Below are 25,166 nucleotides of genomic sequence, written 5' to 3' on the forward strand. Positions count from 1 at the left end.
GAGAAATCAAAGAGTAGTATAAGCATTTTTAGGCTTCTCAGTCAGGGGTGGACGAAATGCTAAAATGTTCAGGGCAAAGCTTTCTGGGGAGCTGTCTTCAGTGGTCACTCAATTAATTATATGTAGCCAGTGTTGGGTCAGAATTTATATTCTCTTGCTTTCAGAAACTTATTTGTGCCATCGGAAAGAAAAACAAAGCCTCAAGTTTCCACCTTTTCTGAATTCAAATGACCCTTTTATGTCAGCAAAATTGTACAAATTGGCTCAGATGACAGAGCTCATTGAAACTAAATTGTTTCCATTAGGAATTAAAAAAAGAAAACAACTCTGTGAATTATATCTATTACAAAGCCTCAAGTTAACATAAAACAACAACAACAACAAAAAACACAAACCTCTGTTGAGATTCTGGAAGAATGTATCCATTATGTTAATTTATAGACGTTAATGGTTATTTTAAATAGTTTCATTAACAGAAGCACAAAACAAATCAAGCTTTAAGTCATCCAGAAAATGTACACAGGCAAATGGTTCTTCATTTAACCCATACTTGTCTTTGTTTTGCAACAAAATATGTGTTAAATTGTATGTATAATAAAGTAGCAGACATGGAGTAGGGCAATATCTAATCATTGTTACCTAGTAAAAATAATTGGTTTTTTAAAAGCCTGTCACAGGTACAAAAGGTAGAATTGAAAGGTCTATTTATTAAACGGCTCTGAAATCTCTCTATAATATAATATAATATAATATAATATAATATAATATAATATAATATAATATAATATAATATAATTAATATAATTCATTTACACAGTGTATAACTCATAGTTCTTTATGCATTTTAATTGATTTTAATCATTAATGATTACTGTGCTAAATGGAGTTAGTGATATATTATGGGTAAAATATTACATTGGATATTAAGAAAATGAAGATGGTCCTTGCTGGATGAATGTCTTAATCTATGTTAATGTTACTTAACATTTCCAAAGTTACTAACCATGCAAATTTCTCTGGACCTTCATATGAAATGCTACTTTATGGGGCTACCATGAGAATAGATATCTTTAAATGTCATTTGGTGAAATTTCTATACATACAAACTAGTTGGAATACATAAGTTAGACATTATCTAGTTTTAAGATGGTCACTTTTTGAAGAGTCAGTCAGTTTTCACTGATTGTGACATAATATAAAGGGGAAATTTTTAGGAAATAAATTAATAAAGTAATAAAGTCAGTGAACATATAAATAAATTTGTTACTAATTTCCTGGTTTTTATTTAGAAATATGACACAATTTCAGAACTAGAATGGAACAACCTCTTGTTTTATAGAAAAGAAATCCCAGCCTCTGAGAGAGTGTAAGTTGCCCATGTAACACATCTAGGTTGGGATGTTTATGTTTTGTCTTACTCTGGCACTCAGAATAAACGCTGTAGAAGATTGAAAAGTGTAAGTGAATAAATTGAGGCTAAGTGAAAATATGGATAAGGAAACTTAGTTGAAATCAAGGGTGAGGTTAAGATGTGAAATGGATCCCATAAGGGCAGGTGTACTGTCCTTGCCCAGTGCTAGAAAGAAGAGCTTCTTTCTAGGAGATGTCTAAGGGCAGTGCAAAGAGGAGGAAAAAGTAAGTCATTGTTCATGAGATGAAAGGTGGCCAGTCGGCCAGATGGAACTTGATTATTCCTAGCACTAAGTCTTGAAAGAAATTTCTCCTCTGGATTCTTATACAGAGAATATTATTAAATGTAGCAAATGATAAATACCTTTACAGAAAATAATAATAGTTGTGGTAGCTTTGTTTCTGTCAATATTCCTGAATGTGTGCTAAAGTTTTAATGCTTAAACATAGCTCGGGCGAATCAGTTCTGTAGGTGATGTCACAACTGTGGTCCTGATGCGTAGTTCTTTGCGGTTTAATGTTAATGCAGGGATACTTTGAGAATATCTAGATTAGAGTTGGTCAGTATGCAGCACACATGTACCACACAAGGCCACAGTGAACACAGAGGGTCCTCTTTCCCATGTCATCCAGAATCAGCTTCCATGTCACCCTCCTATCAAGCAGGACTTTATCAGGTTCTGTGCATAATCTACTTGCCTTCCTGGATCTAGAAAAATGGGAGGACTGAAAATTCTTCACATAAGCTTCCTTAAACATAGTTGCTCTTTACTCAGTTATCCAAAGGTATTCACTGAGTGATAACAAATTCGAGATTATAATCCCCGTTAAGATTGAAGGCAGCTTTTCCTTCTGTTGCGTGTGAAGCTGTATAATGTAACATAACATAATGTAATGTAACATAAAACATAACAACATAACATCACATAACATAATATAACATCACATAACAATATAATATGTAGTGAACCAAACTGGGCGTAGAACTGACATGCACTAATGAAGGCTGAGGCATCTACTCAGGCACACACCTGAAGAGAAGTCCAATCTCCCATCTACAAGGAGACATCCTGGAGGAACACATGGTTAGGGAAGGAGCCTGAGCTACAATCTGAGCCTCGTCCCTCTTTCCTCTTTCTCTAGCATGTGAACCAGATTCTTTCATCCAGTTTCACCCGAATTCATGGTATGTGACACCTTAAATACTTCTGGTATATGAACTATATTTCATTTAGGGCGCATTAGAAATAGATTGTTTGGGAACTTAGGCCTCTTTTATTTATATTAGATTATTTCTTCTGTGAATTGACGGAAATAACCACACTGACAAATCGAAAATGGGAAAAGAAATGCAGTGTCAAACCCAGCCGCTGATCTCGTCCATCTAGGCAGCATGCAAATAGCTATAATGGTAATAGAGAGGCAGTTTTCAGTTCTAAAATAAGATATTAGCTGATCATGCATATCAAGAGATATAAGATGATAAGGAAATTCATGTCTTTCAGTTTGTTTGACTGACAGGGAAGTTCGTTTTTGTTTTTTTAAATTCTATTTGGTTACATAAAGTTTACCTGTGCCTAAAATAATCAACTTTGTAGTTGCTAAGTACCAACAATCACTGGTCAAAAGTCATTTTATCATTTAGCATTAATATTTTATAATTTTAAACAACACAAACTAGATTCCATTATTTTTTAGGGTATGGCTTGTGGTATGGCACCACAAAGAACAAATTATATTTTACTCTACACAAACATTTAGGGTAACTAATTACCTTTGTTCTTGTGCCCTTTGTTAAAGATTAAATCTATCAATAAACTGTGAATGATTTTGAATGCAGTGAGTTCTTCTGAAAGAACAGCGATTTTAAAACAGTATTTTAAAGATCCTGAACATTGTTTTCAAATTATTTCTACATTTCACCAAATATTATGACAAATAACATATTTTTCTATTAGCTATTCTGAAGCAAGAGTACGGTTTCTTACAGCTTAATAATGTCAAGTGTTAGTACAATTTATTTTCAAAAGAAAATTTCAGAGATAAAAGAGACAATGGAAGGAACAGCAGCTTATTCCACTTCTGAAAACAATCTTTTGCTTGGTTTATTTTTAGTAAATTTTAGCATTTTTGTTTGAGCTTAGTAGTTTGGGGGGAAATGATAGTCATTTTAAAAAAATAGACATACTGTGGCTTGTATTTTCCCTTCTATTTCTGTAATAGTTTTTATTTATTTTTTAATTAGAAATTAGTTGACAGGGATTTTATAACTGCTCATTTTTGGTTTGGAAAAGTAGATGTTTTAATACAGAGTCTGATTTTTAAATGAAATTCTAGTAGGCTAATTTTGGTGTTCTAATGCTATTTTGGTGAAATAAAGGGAGATATAGCACTTTTTATTGTTATGTAAAATATACATAACATAAAATTTACCATTTTAAGTGTAAAATTCAATGGTATTAAGTACATTCACATCATTGTACAACCATCACCACTATTCATTTCCAGAACTTTTTCATCATTCCAAACTGAGTTTTGTACCGATTAAACATCCCCCTCTCCCCTACTTTCTGTAGCTGCAAATTTGTCTTTTCAGAGTACCTCATAAGTGAAATCATACACTTAGTTGTCCTTGTGTGCCTGGTTTATTTTACTTAGCATAATGTTTTAAAAGTTTATTCATGTTATAATATATATCCAAACTTGATTTCTTTTAATTGCTGAATAATATTCCATTGTACGTATTTACCACATTTTGTTTATCAGTTCATCTATTGATGGGCATGTGGTAATTTCTACCTTTCCATTATTGTGAATGACACTACTATGAATATTAGTGTACAAGTGTCTGTCTGAGTCCCTGATTTCAGTTTTTTTAATATAACCTTGGTATGGAATTGCTGAATCATATGGTCGTTCTGTGTTTAACTTTTTGAGGAACCACCAAACTTTTCCACAGAAGACAGACCATTTGATATTTTCACCAACAATTCATGAGGGATCCAATTCATCCACCTCCTATTATTCAAAATCTTTTTCAATGTCTAGTTTTCGTGACTTGGGAGTTGAGAGACTAAATATTCTTCTATTTTGCCTTTCTCTTTCAAATGACAGATTTGACAAGGTAACTTCTAAAGAATTTTCAAGCACTAAGATTCTATGATTCTTTGAATCTGAGCGATTCAAATTCTGAATATGGTGTATTAATATTGTAAAAATATTAGCTAGCACTTCTGAGACTATTATCTCATGGGCTAATGGATTGTGGGTGTAACTGTCATTGGATCCAGATGACTCTTTTAGCAGGTTAAAGAGTTTGGAGAACAATAATAACAACAACTGTGTCTGCATTCTAAAATGAAGCCTGATTAATGCAGTAAGCAGTTCAGGGGAGCATTGAAGCTACAAATAAGAATCATGTCATACTAGCTTTGTGAGATGAATTTTTCAATGTCTTATGTGTATGTAAAGACTCATTCATTGAAGGGATTTCTGGACCATTCCAAGAGCTCCCAAAGGAGAAAGTATTGCAACTTTGTCCTTAATTCTGCACTTTTGTCCTTATATGAGGTAAGAAGACAAGAACTAAGTAAAAGTTATATCATTTATAATGAAATGTTTGATTTTGAAACACAATACCTGATATTATTTGTATAATTTTTCTTTCCATGAACTATGTTTAAACATATGTGTGAAGAAACCTGAAGTGTTAGGCTTGAAAGATAGTGAAGTATAATCACGTTTCCTGACTTAACTTTCAAATGATCATTTTTAGGATCTAAGAAGTCTGTTTAGGGCCAGCCCCAGCATTACAGTTAGGTGAGGGCAGAGTGTGAGGAAGGAAGTGTGGGCTATTCCAACATCAGTGCTCCTGTCCCCAAAGTGTTAGGACCTCACATATTTGCCTCTTGAAAGCTTTCTGAGCTTTAAGGTCTTCATATATAAAATACAGATATTGTTTAAGTAGGAGTAGTTGTTGTTCTAACAATGAGTGGAACTTGAGCTAAAATATGATGGCTACGTCCCATCAGTTTATTGGAGCACTGTGTTATGAAGGATTCTGACGTAGCGAATGGATTTATTCTGAAAGGTGATTGTTGTTGGCTAACTTTAGCAGACATAGGTGTTAGCAAGGAAACTAATGAAACACCTGCTTCCTATTTTTCACTCTTTTCCTAGGAGTTTCAGGCTCAACGGAAATAGTGAGGGAAGAAAAACTACCGATAGAGGATGTGAGAGGATCTTTGTGATAAGCACAGCCATGAAACTGTTTTGTTTAGGAATAGCCCACTTCTTGAAGAATTATATCAAAGTTCAGGGTGTCTATAGACGACGAACTGCTATATCTAGCCAAGAAATAATGGATGTACTAGGCGCTATCCCATTCCACAATTTACTAGTCAGTTCTCAAGTATTTTGAACTTGACACAGTCTGAAGTGTATGTTGATAGGTGCTTTACCCTAAATTGTTGAAGGTAAATGTATTTCAAATAAAATACAATGCTTTCAATTCTTATTCATTTTTCTTCTCTTCTGACAAATACCAGGGGTGCCAAAAAATGTATACACATTTAAGAGATGTTATTTATGTGTTACCTTTCGAAGTTGAATTGAATTACGGTAGCAATGTGTAGTATGACGTTTGTTCAGAAGATGGTATTAATCATATGAATGCTAGCGTCACCATGCGACAGGCAGGACAGTCAAAGAAAATGGCGGAAACACGGTTGTCATTTGTTCGAGGAGCACAAGACCATTTTGAAGTGGTATTTGAAATTCAAGAACATTACGGAAGTACAACGACAAGGGAGGCGTGAGTATGCAACAGAACCCCAACACGCCTACCAATTGCACGCATTTGTAATAAGTCTGAGACGCATGGCACTGTGTGTGATGTGCACAAGGGAAGATCCGGGAGGCCTCTCACAGCCACAAGTCCTGCTTCTTCTGCTGTGGTGTTGGAACAGTTTACATGCTCTCCACAGAAGTCTACCGAACAGTGCTCACTGTAATCAGAAGTGTCTGGACGCTGATGTAACCACTTGGAGCACCTCTTGTCATTGTGGAAGTCATACGTGACTTGTATTCATCTTTGGTATCAGTATATATTAAGTATTACAATTTTAATACAGTTTTTCCTTACTCAAAATGTGTATACGTTTTTTTGGCACCCTCTGTATATGTGGTATATGTTCATAAAAGTGCCAGAAGAAATTTGATCTTAAAATTTATGGCCTCCATCCCAGCATACAACATGCATCCCCCAATGTATTTTGTCAACAAGAAAATATTTTATGAGTTCTGAGTGGAGTTCAGTCCCCAGATCAAATTCAGAGTTTCAGATCTTTTATTTTTTCTTATTACTGTGGAAATTATTTAGCTCATTTGTAGGTTACTTTTTCTTAAAGCTACTTTCGTTAGCAATCAGGAATGTCTACTTTTTCTGGTCATGAGTCTTTCCAAATTACTAAGGATGCACTTTAGAACTATATATAGTATTTAAACAATTAAAATAAAATTAAAAGGCAAATTGGAAAAAGTATTTGGATATGATGTGATAGTAAAGGATTGATATTCTTAATCTAAAAACGAACTCTTTTAGGTATCAATAAGAACTACAAAAAAATACCAAACAGAAAAATAGGCAAATAAAATTCATCAGAAATTTGTAAAAGAAAAAACCAAACAAACAAACATAAAAATCTATTCTCTATATTAATGAATAATTACAAAAGGCAAATTAAAACAGTGAGATATACTTTTAAAACAGTAATTCTCTGTGTTGGAGAAGATGTTAGGAACTTAGGTGCTCCCATCCATTGCTGATGGTTGTGTAAATTGGAAGAAACTTTTTAATGAAATTTGGAATTATGTGTAATAAACTTAAAAATGCACAGTAGTTTTACTTCTAGGAATCTCTACTAAAGAAATCATATATGTGCACAGGACTTACAAGTATATTCAGACGTGTTTATCATAGCACTGTTTATGGTGCAAACAAACTGGGAACAATTAAATGTTCAAAATTGGGTTAGGTCATCCATACCGTTAAATATGTAGCCTACAAAAGTGATATTATAGAATACTAAATGATGGGAAAAATGGTTTTTATATATTTATTTAATATAACCTTCACCACCACATTTCTACCATGTATTAAAATTTTACTTCAGCACTTTTCATTTTTAATCTTCTTCTCTCCTTTTTTTTCACGCCATTCCTCTCTGCATGCCTTTTTCCATTCCTTCTTTTCATTCATCATCCATCTGTTGAGCCCCTACTGAGTTGGAATTATTACTCATACTGGGAATACAATGATGAACAAGACAAACAAGATCTGTGCCCTTCAGGAGTTTATATTCCAGTGTGGGCCTGGTGGAGATAGGCAACAAAAAAATAAAGAGGAATGTATCAGGTGGTAATAAGTGCTGCGATCAAAATGAAATAGAAAAACTTGACAGAGTATAACTTTGGAGTCATAGAATTCTTACAGCCACTATGTAAATTAGTATTGTCCCCATTTTATATTTGAATAAACCAAAGTGTAGAGAATTGAAGAATCCAACTCAGTGTTACTTGGGGAAGCTAGGTGTATTTGAACATTCAGGTCTATTCGACTTTATATTGCATTACAACTCTTAACTACTGTGCTATACTGTCATGTGGTTACAATGCAAATATTTATCTTAAATTCTAAAAAGTAGTCCCAGCCAATCTGGCCCCACTGTGGTAATGTGAGTTCTAGGCCTGCATGAATTCTTCTTTCTTCCTCATTCCCTTATGCCTCGTCAAAACTTACATGTCCTACGCTTCATTCTTGCTAGATGTCTGCTAGTTAACAGAATAAATTAAGTGCCTACAGGCACCATTTTAATAGCTTTATATATTTCTTGGCTCTGCTCATTTGTTACTACATAGTTTTGCATTTTAATGGCATCCTTTAATGACTTAGCCCAAGGAGAAACACATACATATAGTACAGTGGTATAGGGGTATGTGTGTGCATATATGTGAATGAATATGAATGCCAGTGGTAAGGGTACATATGGGGAGAAGCAGGAGAGTGGAGAAAAATCGTTTAGCTCTTTCTTTCTGTGCTTCTTTAAAAATGTCATTTAAATAACCTCCTATTCTAGCTGGTGGCAGCAGTACTAATTATGAGTTAATGAAGAACAACTAAAGTGATTATGACACATTTATATATGCCTTAAGAGACATAAAATGCTTAACAATTACCAAAGCTCCATTCCTCTTTTGAGGCACTTATATTTACTTATGCTTATGTGAATGGAAAAGCCAGTTATATATTAAGTATGCCAAAAATAACTTTTTAAAAATTGATGTACTTGTATACTGAATTACTTGCTATTTGAAAAATATTGTAGAAAACCAATCTGTTTTTTCCAAATTTCTTGGATCTTCATTTTAAAAGTCCATTCAAATATTAAGTAAGCAAAAAACTTTAAGATGATTTTGATACTGGCTTGCCCAGAAGAGACTAATAATCTAGTGGGGAAATGAATATAAGGAAATAGAAGATCCATAAAAACATGTACTAAAGTGTACTGAGTACTTGGTGAGGCAGTAGGGATAGCGATTAGGGTCATAGACTTTACAGTTTGACTAAGTTGGTGCCTCTCCTGGCTTCTCACATAAGAGCTCTTAAACCTTAGGTAAGTTACCAACCTCTCTTTACCTCAATTTTCTCCTCTGCAATATGGGGATAATAAGAAATCTATTCACACAGGGCTGTGGTGAAGATTGAAATGTGTGGACTCTTTATCTTTATAAATTTATTATAAGTAATGATCTGTGGAAAGGGCTCAATAAATTTAGCTATTACTAGGAGGTACGTACAAAATATAAAGATAGCAGCATAAAAATTAGAGTGGTTAAGCGTGGTCTGGGGAGACTTCAAAGAAGAAGTGGCACTTGAGAAAAATTTCACAAAATGAATTTCACTGGTCAGGCTGATTAGACCTAAGAAGGATAGGCTAGGCAGAAAGACATGCATGCGGAGATATTAGGGAGCACAGCATACATTCAGGGAAATGCAAATATTTCAGTGTGGATCCTGAAAAACCTGGCTAAGCGGTTTAGACTTCATTCCATAGGCAGCTGGGATAAATTATTGAGCTGGCTGAAGATGTTAGACATATGGATCTGGCACTATAGAAGTAGGCTTGTAAATCACTCACTCATTCAGTCCATGTTTTTTGAGGGTGCACTAAGTTCCCAGGCATTGCTTTTGGGCAGTGAATAAAACAGGCATGGTGTGTGATCCTATGAATAGAGTTCTTAATCTTGTGGGGTAAAGATAAGTGAGTAAATAAATTAATAACTACGAGCACTAATAACTACTATGAATGAACATAGAAGAGTAAAGTGAGAAAGGATAATAGATTTAGAAATATTAATGGGGTTGGGGACAAGCTATGTAGTAGGTTGTTTAGGAAGACTTCTTGGAGGCATTGTCCTTTAATTTGAAGTCTCAAGGACAATCAAGAGGAGGGTAGGGAAGAATAAAGACAGGGAAAGAAAACCACATCTGTGAAGGTGACAAAGTATGAAGAAGCTTGCAGTGTTCAAGGGACTGAAGGAGGCCAGTGATTAGTAGCAGCGTGGGAGGGTGGAAAGAGGAGTTTAGAGAGATAGTCACGTGCCAGTAATTCAGAGGTCTACGGGCAGAGTAAAGAATTTCACTTTATGAAGTACAGTCAGAGCTGCTGAATGATTTTAATAAATCATTAGTGATTTGGGGAATAAATGATCCCATTTAGGTATTAAACTAATTTCTCTAGCTGCTTTGTAGAGAATAGATTAGTAAGGGGCACGTGTAAAAGTGGGGGGAAATGATAAGAAGTTTATCGAATTAGTCTAGGTAAGGGATAGTGGTGGTCGTGGGAATGGAGAGGAGTGGCTGACTTTGAGATATATTTGGAGGTAGAACTGATGGGACTGGATGATGAATTTGATATGAGAGGAGAAGAAAAAAGGAAAATTAAGTTTGATTCCCTCAAGTTTGTTTATAGCTTGAGGAACTGGATGAAGAGTTGTGCCATCTACTATAATTAGGAAAATGGGAAACACTGGTAAGAGAATGGTTTTAAGGGTGGGATAGGAAAAAAATCAAGAGTTCCATTTTGGAACATAAATTTAACCAGGTTTGCCAAATTTAGCACATAAAACAAACAAACAAAGAAAACAGAATGCCCAATCAAATTTGAATTTTAGATAAACAATGTGTTCCCCAGTTTAATGTAGATTCTGGTTTGGTACCAGTGCTGAGCCTGGAGCTACTCAGAAAAAATCTCAGAGCACAGTCAGGCCTGTCGTCACCCACCTGCAGTCCATGGACTTTGATAGTTTTCCAAGGAAGAATGCAATTTGGGTGTACCTGGCTGCTCTTGGAGGAAGTGCCTCTGGTGTTGGGTGAGTTGGGAGAGGCCAGGTCCCAGTGAGTCAGCAGGGTGGGGCAAGTGGAGCTCACCAGGCCAATCAGATTCACATTTGGCCTGTGGGGGAGGGCTCAACACAGAAAAGATGACATTTGCTGGCCAGCTGCATGGGAGAAGGACCCCATTCAGAAAAAATGGTGACTGTTCTCCATCCCTCACTACACTACAAAGCCACATACCTCAATCTGCCCCCTATATATCTCCAACACCCCCCAAGTTACTGTCCCTCTGCCAGAGCCCAAGATGAGTGCCTGAGAGTGAATGAGTCTGTGCCCAGGCCATTTAAGAGGATGTTTCTGTTTATCACAGCCTTCCGTCCCACCCGGATGGTCGGAATCCCCACTGTTTTCCACAGCCAGATGTTGTGGGGTCTTATCTTCCTGGCACCAGTGTTCTAGGCTTATGAGACTGGTTTGTGGCTGGGGTCCTTTGCTCCTCCAGGGGGAACCTCTGCAGCCGAGGATATCCCTCCCAGTTCTCAACCACCACGCGGAGGTTTGGGGCTAGCCTGTTTTGCGTCTCTGCCCCTCCTACCTGTCTCAATGTGGCTTTTTCTTTATATCCTTAGTTATAAAACTTCTGTTCAGCTAGACTTCAGATGATTCTTCAGGTTGATCTATAATTTAGTTGTGATTTTATTGTGTTCATGGAAGGAAGCAGGCACAGTTTTTATTTACTCCACCATATTGGATCTCCATTTTTGTGGTTTATATGCATTATTTTATCTGGATTTTATTTTACTGGGAACCCTAATGGTTAACTGATGTGTGAGAAATTAAAGTGGAGATATCAAGAGGGCAGTTAGATATATGAGCTGGAAGTTGAGTGCAGCAGTTTAGGCTAGAGCTACAAATTAGGAATCATGAACATTAAGACACAGGAGTTTAAAGCTATAAGAATAAATGAGATCACCCACGTAGGAAATGCAAAAAGAAAAAAAGGAAGACAATGCTTAGGACTGACTCTTCAACATTTTGAAGTAAAGTAGAATGCAAGAACCCTTTTGAAATAACTGAGGCATAGCCAAAGAGAATAGAGGGAAGCTAGATCAATGCCGTACTACAGAATCTAAAAGACAGTGTGGCCAACTATGGAGACTATTATGGAGTAATAGAATAAAATGAGGGGACAAAAGAATGCACTGGATTTGGCAACAGAGAGGTCATTGGCAGCCTTAGATGTATACTTTTATGCAATGATTGAGGAGGTAGAGAAAGCATGTGTACCCTAAACTCTAAGAATTCTTTGGGAAGGAAATAGAAAAATATGGCGTTGGCTAGATAATGATAGTTAAAACCATGGCAAATTCTGAGCTTTCCTGGGGAAGTGTTTAGAGTAAGAAAAAAAGACATTTGAAACAGAATATTTGGAATAGATAGAAGAAAAGAAAGGAGGAAAGGGACAGAGGAATGAGATTTATTCAAAACTCCAGTGGAGGGAACTCAAAAGAAAGGGAGTTGTTAAAGTTAAAGAGCAGATAAAAAGTGATGAAGAAAAATGAGGCCTAAAATAGTTCACTGCTATACTCATGTCACAGTTTTAATTATTATAATTTTATTGGGACTTAAGTGGTTGGTAGCTGGTAATTTTAACCTTCAAAATTTTTGGATATTTCCAGTTTTTACTCTTCCATATTTAGCATTTAGGAAAAGTTTGTCAAATTCAATGCAAAATCCTACTGGGATTTTGATTGGGATTGCACTTAAGAGTGTTAGAACAATTGTGTAGTCATGTAGAAAAATACAATATTAATCCTTAATATCATTTGCAATGATTTCAGATGAAAATGACTCTATGTATTTGATGATTACGAAGTCATTGAAAACTTTTGTATGAGCAGTTTCTGAGCACAGAAGTCAGCTTGTAGTGGGCTCAGAGGTAGATTGGGGATAGAAAAGCAGAGAACATCAATATACAGCATTCTTTCAAGAAGTGTGGTAAGCAGAAAGAGTGTCTGACAAAATGATCAAAGAGGTGACTTAGGGTGGAGGAAGTTTTATCTTGAAAGATGGGAACATATTTATAAACTGTTAGAGAAAGAAGAGAAGAACAGATTGAAAATAAAGGAAAACATGGAGTAATGGACGGGACAGGGTCTCTTGAATAACAGAAGGGGGTAGGATCCTGAGTGCAGGTGGAGATTTTCAGTTTGGACAGGAGAAGATCTGAATTGTTTCTGAGACTAGAGAAATGGTGATGCTGATGAGGCAGATATCAATAATTTGGGGTTGAGGCAACCAAGCTGAAGAAATTCGACCTTGGATTTTCTGTCTGAGATTTGGAATAAGGTCATTGATTGAGTGTGCTTGAATGGAGTGAGGTAGAGACTTGAGAAGACTGTTGATGGTTTGGTATAGCCGCTGTATGGGAGGAAAGGGTAAGTCCACGTGTACGTGAAAGGATTGCTGAGAGCCCAGAGCAAATTGGAAAGTACAGATGTTTCTCCGAAGTTCTATTCAAAGGAAAAAAAAGACAGAAAGTTGAAAATAGAACGCATTAGTATAGGTAGTTATGTTTACTGAATGGTTATCATTCAAGGAACTATGAATATTATGCGAGTGGCATTTTACTTTATGTCCATTTGTTTTTTTCTTACAGTGGATTTATAAAAGGTTTACTTGGTAAGTTTCTTAGTTCATTTACAGCATTAATATGTGTGACCATTAATTTGTTTTAGAGAAATCCCCAGGAGGGAGAGAAATAGCAGTAATTAGCATTTTCAGTTTCAAATGTAGAAAATTATGCCTGATGATACCCCTGAGGTCATAATGCAAACCACTGTTTACTCATAATTACATGAACAACATCCTCCAAATTCAATGAGAAGAGCATATTTTATAAGACTTTAGTGGGCGTATATAGTTGCATGGGGCCTTGAGCCATTTCTGTCATAGGAGCTCAGTATGTAGTTACTGTTAGGCCTATCCCAATTAAAACTGAAATCAGGGAGATTTATTTTGGGAGTTTCATTTCCTAATACAGCAGGAGTCAGCAAATTATGATCTGCTACCTGTTTTGAAAAAAAAAAAAAAAATCAGAACAAGAAGACTATTTCATGACATGTGGAAATTATATGGAATTCAAATTTCAAGTGTCCATAGATCAAGTTTTATTGGAATACAGCTACACGTGCTTGTTTACATGTTGTCTCTGGCTGATTTCACACTAAAAAAGCAGAACTGAGTAGTTAGGATGTAGATGATTTGACAAGCCTAAGATATTTACGATCTGACCCTTTACTGAAAAAGTTGTCTGTCACTTAAAATATAGCTCCTGCCTGGGCTGGCTTCCATCCTCATCATTTCATCTCTCAGTGCCTTGTTTGTTGGTACTATACATTCCAGGTGTTTTTGTCTTTCAATAAGGAGCTCTTAAACACTCAAAAGCCAACACCCAAATGAATAACTAAATGTACAATGATGTAATTTCAGATTCAGGTCAGGATGCCTGTATACATTTTGGCTAAAAGGTCATCTTAGCTTCGTTTCATTCTACCATGCAGTCACTTCTGTGAGCTACAAAGGTAATTCTAATTTGGAGCGTTTGCTGGTTTCTTGACCTGCTGTTCTTTTTTGTGACATAGCAGGCTTTTCAGATCCTGAACTTAAAGTTGAAAAACAATTTTCACAGGCAAAATAGTTGAGCATGAAGGCAGGATAGTGATGTCTCAATCTGTGTTTCAAACATACATAATGAGAGCCCAAGTCCATTGCCTGGTTCTAAGAGAAGCTGGCCTGGAGAACCATGGTGTGGCTGTCTTGGATCATAATTTTAAATTTTATTAAAGTTTTTACTTTACTAAAATAAGATTTTGTTTGGGCCATGAGCTCTTGGTCCACTGATAATTTGTATTCAGTTTAGCTTTGTCAGTGCTTTGGAGGAAGGATCTTGCTCAGCTGGAGTGCAGTGTGTCTCCCAGACATTTTGAAGTCTCATAATTTCCTGCATCAGTGTTTCTCCAACTAGAGGTCAGGCAGCATCCCTGGAGGGGGTGCCGAGCTCCCTTCCTCGTATTTGTGTCTAGGTACTTTCTGTTCTATGGCTTTTTCTCTTTTCCGAGATAGGATCCCAGGGCTCTAAGGCAACGGGAAGGGCAGCCCTGACAAGGAGTCATACACTTTTTTCTTTCTGTCGGAGATTTTTAGAGGAGCTTTCATGAAACTGAGGCTCTGTCTTATCTTCCTGTTTCATATCTATAAAAATCGTGCCATCCTCCACACACCTCAATATATATATACCTGGCTTCCTGGGGGCAAAAGGTGAACCTGTTTTTGTTAGGTGTTCCTGTCAGCAATATTTCAAAATGATAAATTCCTCTGGGGTTTTGCTTCAATATTGGATCTGAAATCATCCTCCGGATTTCCCCTCCTGTCTCTCTGCACTACACTTCATAAAAGAGAAATGGATTGAATGCTAGCCGAGCACATGAGCCTTGGCCGCCATCTCCCTTCTGAGCTCAGCTCTGCTTACGCCTGAGAGGTGGGGGTTAGGCTGCTTAAGAGAAGACACTACTGACCATGCTTCAGCTGGTTCCCTTTACAATAGCCACTAAGAGAAAAAGCAAGGCCTCTCAAGCAGCACCTCCATTAGTACACTGCTTGCTAGTTAATATTTGTAGAAGCAAAGCATGGGGTTCCGTTTTCCCTTTTATTTATTCACAGTAGCACTTTACCAATAGTGCCTGAGAGACGTCTGACAGGGAGACATTTGTTTCATTTGAAAAAAAGCCGAGTGTGCATGAGAAGTTTAAGTTCGATTCTCATTGATTGATTTTCTCTTCTTTTGCTTTGCAAAATCTGTGAGACTTAAATTATCTTTATAATGCTAATTTGCAAAGTGATGAGTTCTTATTTATCGCAGGTCCTAGAAATGTGCAGGACTTTTGAGAAATTAAAATGTCTTTAAAGCTTGTTTACCCATTCTCATGACTTTTCCATTTATTTTATCATTTCTCCATAAAATATTACTAAATTTAAGTTTAAAGCATTTCTGTAATACTGCTGAGGGCTCTTAAGGGTATATGTTATTTTCTATTTCAGATTATAATATTCAGATAGGATCATTTTTGACATTTCAGTAATGCAGACAATTTTTAGCTCTGGGACCCACCTTTAAAATAGATCAGAGGTAGCATTCATCATCTCATTTCTAAAACATTTGCCCTTATTTTTCTTATGAAAAATAGGAAGGATAGGGAGGCAAGGCAAATAATAATAGCAGAATAGCAAATAATAAAAGAAATGAAAAAGGCCATAACCCTTATTGGCCTGTGGCAGTTGAAACTTAATACATAATTATTATGGGAACCATTAGCATCCATATTTATTGTTTACTTGCCTTCTCTCCTTGAGCTTCAGCACTCTTATTTCTAGAATTTTTTCTTCCAACTCAACTCTGCCCCCTTAATTCAGCACACACAAATCCTTCACTAAGCTATGGTTGTGCTGCTCTGATGGCTACCAGCTTCTGTTTAAAGGTGTCTCTCCACCTGATTGAGTTAGTGATACAATAGCATGTGCTGGCATCCTGAAATCACCACTTTGCCTACTTCTGGCTCTTATGATTTGTGGTTTGCTCTTTCTGTTTTTGGAATTCGTTCCACAATTCTCACCCTCCTGACTGCTAGGCCCTGGCTGGCCTATTTAGACACTATTATTAGACACTCATGGATGGTGAGTAACTATTATTTTCAGTGAAGTTTCATGTGCTCAGGTTGGGAGGGTGTCACTTAAATCTGTTAGGCAATCAACAGAATCCCTTGTGCAGCCTTTTAAAATTTGAACAGATCCCTCCTCACATCTTATGAATAAATTTCTTGGAGTGAGGTTTCTATGCATGTATAATTTTTAAAGTTGTCATGGTCATGTCTGATATACCTCTTGGATTGGGAACTATTGACTGATGTCCTTGAAAATGATCCTTTATGTCCTCTTCTATGGCTGGAGGTAAAACCTAAAAGCAATTCTTCACATCTGGGGAAGCAGAAATGAGATTTTTCTTTTCTTGTGCTTTTCACAATCACATAGACACTAAACCTTTTAGAAATCATAGTAATCTGTCTTTTTGGCTTTGCTCGGTCAGAGAGAAATGAAACCAAGTGGCGAGATATTCCTTTGGGGCAGTGAATTTCAGAGACAATGGAGTATAGTGGAGAGAGAAGGGGCTGTTTGAACTGTTCAGGATTCCGTTACTGAAATTAAATTCCTGAGCTGTTCACCCCAGACCATGAACTAGCTAAAAGGAGAATTTCTTTTAAAATGTCTGTGAATATAGAGAGACCACAAATGTGAAAGCTGATTCTAAAAGAAGTCAAATATGGAAGAAAGCCCTCCTACTTTGATTAATCTACTTTGGGTGTTAGCAGCATGAAGTGACTGATAGAGACAATAAAAGCTACACCAACTAGAAAGGAAGTTTTGGCTGTTTTTTTTTTTTCCTTCAAAACAAGCAAACAGAGAAATGCTTGCCTGAAAGTAAATGAGCAGTTAGGCACAACAACAAATGAACCAACAATGCAGAAGGCAAACAGTGGTGGCTCACCAGTGAGATAAATATGGGAAATAAGCTGCAAGACATGACTACATAAGACAGATGTAATATAAACAGACAGCAGATGAGAGTCACATATAAATAACAGAGGCAGCTGGAGTTCCATTGAACCCTAGACCTTCTCTTCTCCTATTATACCTCTGCCTAAACAATCTCAGACATTTCCTCTGCTCTCTGGACCCATAGTCCCAACTGCCTAATTGATATTTCTGTTTGTGCCTCAATATATGAGCATGTTTAAAACCAACTTCTGGATCTGCCAAAACTAATCCTCTTTCATTCTTTCCCGCCTCAGGGAGTGCCACCACCCTCCATCAGAGGGTAAGTTAGAACCACAGTATCACCTTTGACCCTTCTTTTTCTCTTACTCTCCATAGCCAGTCTGTCACACATTCCTGCCAAATTTGCACCCGCGAATGGACTCACTTTTTAAAATCTTTACTGCCACCATCCTGGTCCAAGATGCCATCATCTCTTCCCTGGATTTTTCTGGTATCCTCCTGCATTTATTTGAGTTCTGTTTCAGTATCTTCTCTACCCTGTAGCCAGAGAGGTCTTTTCTAAATTCAGCTTTATCACCTTAAAACCAGTCACTTACTCCAAAAATCTTTTGGTGTCTGTTCAGTGCGCTAAGATAGAGACCAAAATCCTAAACCGTACTTACAAATACCAGTGTGATTGGCATTGTCTATCTTACAGCTTCAACACTGACTTCTTTCCGCTTCCTTTGGCACTTCAGCCATACTCTTCTGTCACTTGATGAGACATGCACCTCAGGGACTTAATACCTGAGATTCCTTTATTGGGGACACTATTACTTTCCTCTCCATCACCACCCCACCTACACAGCTTCTTTTTCTCCTTCCAGTTTCTCAGATCTCAACTCATCCATCACTCTCAGTAAAGCCTCTCCCAGGCTCTCATTCCTGGTTGGATTTCTTTTCTATGTCCTATTGCAGTTCTGAATAGTTTTCCTGTAGAGCAGGGATACTCAATCAGAATGTACTAATTACATCCTGGACCAAATAACTCTTTGTTGTGGTTATAAGTAGTATCCCTGACTTTTTACCCACTAGATGCAAGTCCTGACAATTAAAAAATGTGCCCACACATTGTCAAATATACCCTGAGGGGGAGGCAAAGTTACACCTATTGACAAGCAGAGCTTTAGAGCAATGACCTCCACTTTAGTCTGTCATGTATCTTTCCTCAAAAACTGAATACTCCGGGAGAGCAGGAAGTGTGTGTGTGTGTGTGTGTGTGTGTGTGTGTGTGTGTGTGTGTGTGTGTTGAATGAAAGAATAGGGGAGAAAACACCAAAACATTAAACATTAAGGAGAATAATGTCACTATTGGAAAAAAAAAAAATCACACCACCAAACATGGGAAACAAAGCCACTATTTAATTCTAATCTCCAAAGTTCATTCTTTCTTTTTTGTTCGGAAGGATATTTGTGAACTCCATCCATAATATTATCAAATTTCAAATCAGCGTAATCTCGAGGTAGAATTCACTGGAGAAAATTAGTCATAGGATATATGCTTCTGGCCCACTACTGGAATCTCCAGCTAGTTAAGCTTCTTGAAGAGGAGACTCAACTTACCTACATCTAAATAAGCATCCTAAAAATCATGGACATTCTTGCTGTAGCTATGTGGCAACTTGGTATTACTATTTGGGGGAAACTATACCTACAACATAGCTAATGTTTAAGCTTGAAATGGAGATGGAGTACAAAGCCTTTCTTAAATGTAATAGGACCAGAAAGTAAAGGGGGAGGGGGATGGGTAAAGGGGTCAAAAATATGGTGATGGAAGGAGAACTGACTCTGGGTGGTGAGCACACAATGTGATATATAGATGATGTATTACAGAATTGTACACCTGAAATCTATGTAACTTTACTAACCATTGTCACCCCAATAAACTTTAATTTAAAAAAGAAAAATATTTAAAAAATAGTTTTAAAAATGTAACAGGAGTAATGTCTTCTGTGAGGTATTTTGTAGTAGCTCCAAGTGGCTGGTAAAGAAGGTAAACACAAACACAATAAATGAATACAAAGATAGGAGTTAGTATACAGAGGGAGTAACACTTGATTCTAAATGGAGATATCAGGGTCATCTTTCCAGAAAAGAGCAATATTTGAATTTTCAAAGATGCGTAGGAATTTTTAGGCAAAAAACAAAATCTGCAAAGTTCCTGGGATTAAAAAGAGCATGGTGGGACATAACATATGGTTTATGGAGTGTTGGAGATGAAGCTAAAAAGGATGGAAGAGGCTTGAACAAACTTTTAATGCTGAAATAAGATATTTGGATTTATATATAGCAACCATCACAAGGATTTAAGAAAGAAAATGATGTGGTTACATTTGTGTTTTACAGAAATATCTGTGGATGAATGTGGGAGGTAATCTAGAATGTGTGGGACTGGAAGTATAGAGACCAGGTCTATTGTAATAGTGTCCAGGAGAAATGAAGAACATGATTCAAGAAGTGACACTAGGGGTGGGGGAAAGGAATGATATCTGAAGACAGTTAGGAAGTAAAAAAATGATACGATATTGGCAATGCTGTTGAGAGAGATAGGAGTCTAGCATGTCTCTCAGGTTTCTTATTTGATTTTCTGCATGCGTTGGGAAGCCACTACCAAAGAGGGGATTTCGAAGGGACAGGTTTGAATGGACAAAGACAAGTTTGGTTTTGGACATGATGAGATTAAGTCTTCCGTGAAACTAGTTGGAGTAGCCAGGACTGGTGCTCAGAAAAGAGGTCAGAACTAGAGATAGATTTTGAGTTACCACAAGGGAGTAGTAACTGGTGCAATGGGAATGAAAGAGGTACCCCAGATAAGGGGTATGAAGGAGAGAGGCAGACTCCTATTGTATATCACCAAGGAAAGGTTTAGATAAGAAAACGCTTGTTCTAAATCTTTATCCAAAACTCAGATCACCTGAAGGATTTGTATTTTAAGATTTAGGAGGAGAAAGTAATCAAATTACCTTCATATTCATTTGGAATGATTTATTTATTCTGCTGATATCAGAACTAGTGTTGAAATGCCTTAAAATAACTTTTATCTATGCACAGCTCTCTGTGAGTCAGGAAGTCACAAAATCTTTGTAAATTTTGCAAGTCTTTGAGAATAGCCTTCACCATATGTGCTTTCAGACCACAAACATATATGGAGAGATTCTTGCCTTCCAATAGGAATGATTGAAAAATAGGAGATCACATGGTTCTCTGCTTTTTCTGTCTGACTTGTTTCGCTCAGCATTACTCTCTCAAGATCCATCCATGTTGTCACAAATGTTCCTATATCATCTTTTCTTACTGCCGAATAGTATAAACCAAGAACAACAAAAGAACAAGACAAACAAATGAGAAACAGAATCTCATAGACACAGACAATAGTTTAGTGGTTGCCAGAGGGTAACGGGGGCGGGGGGTGGGGGGTGGGAGATGAGGGTAAGGGGGATCGAATATATGGTGATGGAAAGAGAACTGACTCTGGGTGGTGAACACACAGTGGGATTTATAGATGATGTAATACAGAATTGTACACCTGAAATCTATGTAATTTTACTAACAATTGTCACCCCAATAAATTTAATTTAAAAAAGAAAGAAAAATAGGAGAGTTGGAATATAGTGTAGACAGTTTTTGAACTGATTTAGCATTAATGGGATCCTTCTGTTTTAATGATGGTCTTTATTCTCTCGAGAGCATACTTTGTCCGTGGATTTTCATAGATATTATTTCAGAAATTTTAATATTTTATCTGGCAAAGGGCCCGTTCATGTTAATGGCTGGATATGTAATTAGTGGTCATTTTAATTACATGAACCAAAAAGATCCTATTTAATTATTGACATCAACTTCTAGACTTTTTTATTGAAATATATTTGACATATAACATTCTCTATATTTAAGGTCTAGAGTATGTTAATTTGATACATTTATATATTTAAATATGTAGCAATATATTGCAATTGTAGTGGTAATTAGCACCTCTATCATATTATATTAATTATTATTTCTTTTTAGTGGTTGGTATAATTAAGTTCTAGTCTCTTAACAAGTCTGATGATTATAGTACAATGCTGTTGTCTACATTGTAACTTATTTTCTTGTTATATTGGGTTACCCTAAAAATATATCTGCAAAAACCAATTGTAACAACTAGGTAGCACCAACAGATTCTGTTATAGATTGATTTGAATGTTCACCAGCAAATGGATACAATTTTTTTCTATATTAGCCATAAGACAAATCAGCAATTTTTTTCTTTTTTGTAATTGTGGTGATATTTTAAAGTGGTAGATAAGATAGGGAAGATAATCCAACAAAATGTTCTGTCAGTTTTAATAATGGAAATGGGGTTTTTGTTGCTTTACTTGTACTTATGGTACCCTTTTGAAAAAAAGGCATTAGCTGAGGCCAGAAAGAAAAATGACTTACCAGGTGAAAAGTCATAAAAAATGTTATTTTAAATTTAAATACAATTGAAATATGGTAACAAAAACTCACTCTTATCAGAATTTAAGAACTCATTGGATGGCTAAATAGTTTATACCTAAGAGAACAGAATCAGAATTTAACAATAGATTTCTAGACACTATTTTCAAAATAATTTTTATGTACACTGAGAAATGAACAAGCATATTTCTGTTATATAGTTAAAGTACATTTTCCTGTAAGTAGTGTTTTCTTTGAAGAATTGGATTTAACTTGAATTTTTGATAGCTTTTAAAATAAACTAAAATTAATACTAATATAATAGAGTTTGACCAAAGGCACAGAGTTAGTAAGTGGCAGAGCCAGTATGCAAAACTCAGGTCATAAAGACTTCAGAGCTTATATATTAATTACCACCCTATGTATCTTTCATGGAGTACAAGTAGAGGACTCTGAGCTTCTGTCTCTTAATTTCTTCACTTTTTTGTAGGACTTTCTTCCATCTTTGCAAAGTGATCAGATAAATGTAAATGAATGAGAAATGTGGAAATGTCATTGGCCTAAATGTAAACTAATAGAATATGCAAATTGAATACAAATTGTAGAAATACCAGAAAATTATGTAATATAGGTTTCTTTGCTAGTGTACCCCTTATGTGGTAAGTTTTCCAAATTGGTGGCGCCAACATCATGATACTTGAGGAATAATAAATGGCCTATTGATTTTTATCTTTAACCACCTTAGTGTGATTTTCAAATCCTTTATTTTTCATGAAGGTATAATTTACATACAGTGAAATGAACTGATCTTAATTGTAAGGTGCAGTGAGTTTGACAAATGCATATAACCATGTAATCCATACCCCTCTGAAGATGTCAAAGTTTCCATTGTCTCCAGAAAGTTCTCTCAGGCCCTTCACAGTCAATTCCCACACCTTTTTCCGTCCCTAACCAGAGATGACCACTGTTCAGATTTCTATCACTATAGATTAGTTTTGCCTGTTCTAGAACTTCATATAAATGGTGTCATGTAATATATTCTGTTTGTGTCTGACTTCTTTAGTATACGAAGTCGGACTATTAAGTTCACAAACTCATCTTAGAAAAAGTGGTACATACGTCATTGCTGAATATCACTATGGTCACCTTCAAAGTACTCCCCATGGGAAGCTATGCACTGATGCCAGTGCCTAATCCACCCTTCAAAGCAATTTTGAAACTCTTTTTCTGGAATGACCATCAGAGCTGTCGTTGTATTACCCTTGATGTCCTGAATGTCATCAGAATGTCTTCCTTTCAATATTTCTTTTATCTTTGGGTAAAGAAAGAAGTCATTGGGGGCCAGATCAGGTGAGTAGGGAGGATGTTCCAATGCAGTTATTTGTTTACTGGCTAAAAACTCCCTCACAGACAGTGCCGTGTGAGCTGGTGCATTGTCGTGATGCAAAAGCCATGAATTGTTGGTGAAAAGTTCTGGTCATCTAACTTTTTCATGCAGCCTTTTCAGCACTTCCAAATAGTAAAGTTGGATAACTGTTTGTCCGGTTGGTACAAAGTCATAATGAATAATCCTCTGATATCAAAAAAATGTTAGCAACATCGTTACAATAAAGTTCACGAACTTAATTGTCAGACCTTCATATACAGCTTTTTATTCATCTTGGTCATGTGGATCAGCACTTTTCTCCTATTTCAGAGTGGTATTTCACTGTATGAATTCTAGAGAATTTGTTTTTTCCATTTTCCTGTTGGATGAGTATTTAGGTTATTGCCCTTTTCAGTAAATGAGAAATAAAGTTTCTGTGAACATTCTTTTACAAGTCTTTTTGTGATCAAATGTTTTTCTTTATTTTAGATAAATACCTGCACATAGAATTGCTTGGTCACAGGACAGATGTAGTTTTAACTTTATAAGAGGCTGCCAAACCATTTCTAAAGTGTTTGTACAGTTTTTAATTCCCACTTTATATTCCCGTTAGCAATGTATGGAAATTTTACTTGTTTTAAATAATCTCTACATTTGGTAATGTCAGTCTCTTTAATTTTTAACAGTTCTAGAAGGTATCACTTTATGACTTCAATCTTTTCAAATCTCTTGTGAGATTAGAGTTTTAAACTGTCTTATATTGTAAAAGCGATACAAGGACGTATACTTTACAGAATTTAGAAAATACTGAACATTTTAGGTAATAATGTAAAAATAACCTAAGTCTACAATTTGGTGTTTAAAAATATTGAATATAAAATATTTTGCTATATATCAAATTATAATTATATACTCCTTTATCATTAAATGTACTCCTAAAACCTTGAATTGTATGACATTATATTATTACACCATAGAATATAGTATAATTCATTTAAGCATTTGTCTACTTTTTGGAATGTGGATTGTTCCTGGTTTTTTCCAAATATGAATAATACTGTGCATGAAGCATTCTTATAACTAAATCTTGTGACTGATTCAGATTATTTTTTTTTGGATAACTTCCTGCCAAATCAAAATGTCTCATTTCCTGTCTCTTATTTCTTTTTTCATCTCTTTGTGTTTAATAGAAATTCCAGAATAATATAAAATTCCAGTGTTACTATCCGGTGTCCTTATCACATGCCTGGTTTTAAGAGTACCCACCTCAATACTAAGACTTGCCAGTTCCTTGGTGGTGGATGTTCTTTCTGTTTAGGGAGTAATCCTTATGGATGTTGCTTTCAACATTAATCTCAGTTGTAAGTGTGCCACTCATGGCAATGGGCATTAAACGTGGGAAACCTCACCCAGTTTGGGTACTTCAGAAAAGTCTTCTCGGAAACTCGTTGCCTGATACAGAGAAGGCACTCAAAAAAATCTGGAATGTGTGAAAAGTCAATGGAACTAAGATCTGAGGAATGAGTTGAAGTGAGCCAGATGAGGGTAAGGGTGGGAAGTGGAAATAGGCAAGGGCGAGGGAGCAGGATGAGCTCTGACAGCCATGAAGTAGGAGCAACTGCATTTGTAGAAATGGGAAGTGGCCAGGTTGGCAGAAGCCTGGTGAGCAACGGGGAACAGAGTACCAGGCGGGACCGCGAGGAAGCATGGGCCATGAGGTACATGGCTCTCGCCAGGTTTTTGACTGTCATAACTTCCAAGAAAATAACTTTGATAGATATTAAATGTCCTCTTTTTCCTTTCTCATGCTTTTTTACCCAACACTTCACCTTCACAGATATTAGCATTTTGATTCTTTTATTTTTCTTTACATGTTAATTCCTGTTTATTCCTTTTTTTCTCTGGACTTTACTTGTTCTATCT

The 25,166-nt window shown here is 36.2% G+C and overlaps 1 protein-coding gene across 1 annotated transcript in view; it reads left to right on the plus strand.

The window, feature by feature from the left end:
* GPR158 (G protein-coupled receptor 158) overlaps nucleotides 1–25,166 on the plus strand; it is a 390,742-nt gene that overhangs the window by 242,423 nt on the left and 123,153 nt on the right. The window lies entirely within an intron of this gene.

Source organism: Rhinolophus sinicus, chromosome 1 (genome assembly GCF_057876585.1).
Source record: "Rhinolophus sinicus isolate RSI-liver-muscle chromosome 1, RSI-T2T, whole genome shotgun sequence".
Classification (NCBI taxonomy): Eukaryota; Metazoa; Chordata; class Mammalia; order Chiroptera; family Rhinolophidae; genus Rhinolophus; species Rhinolophus sinicus.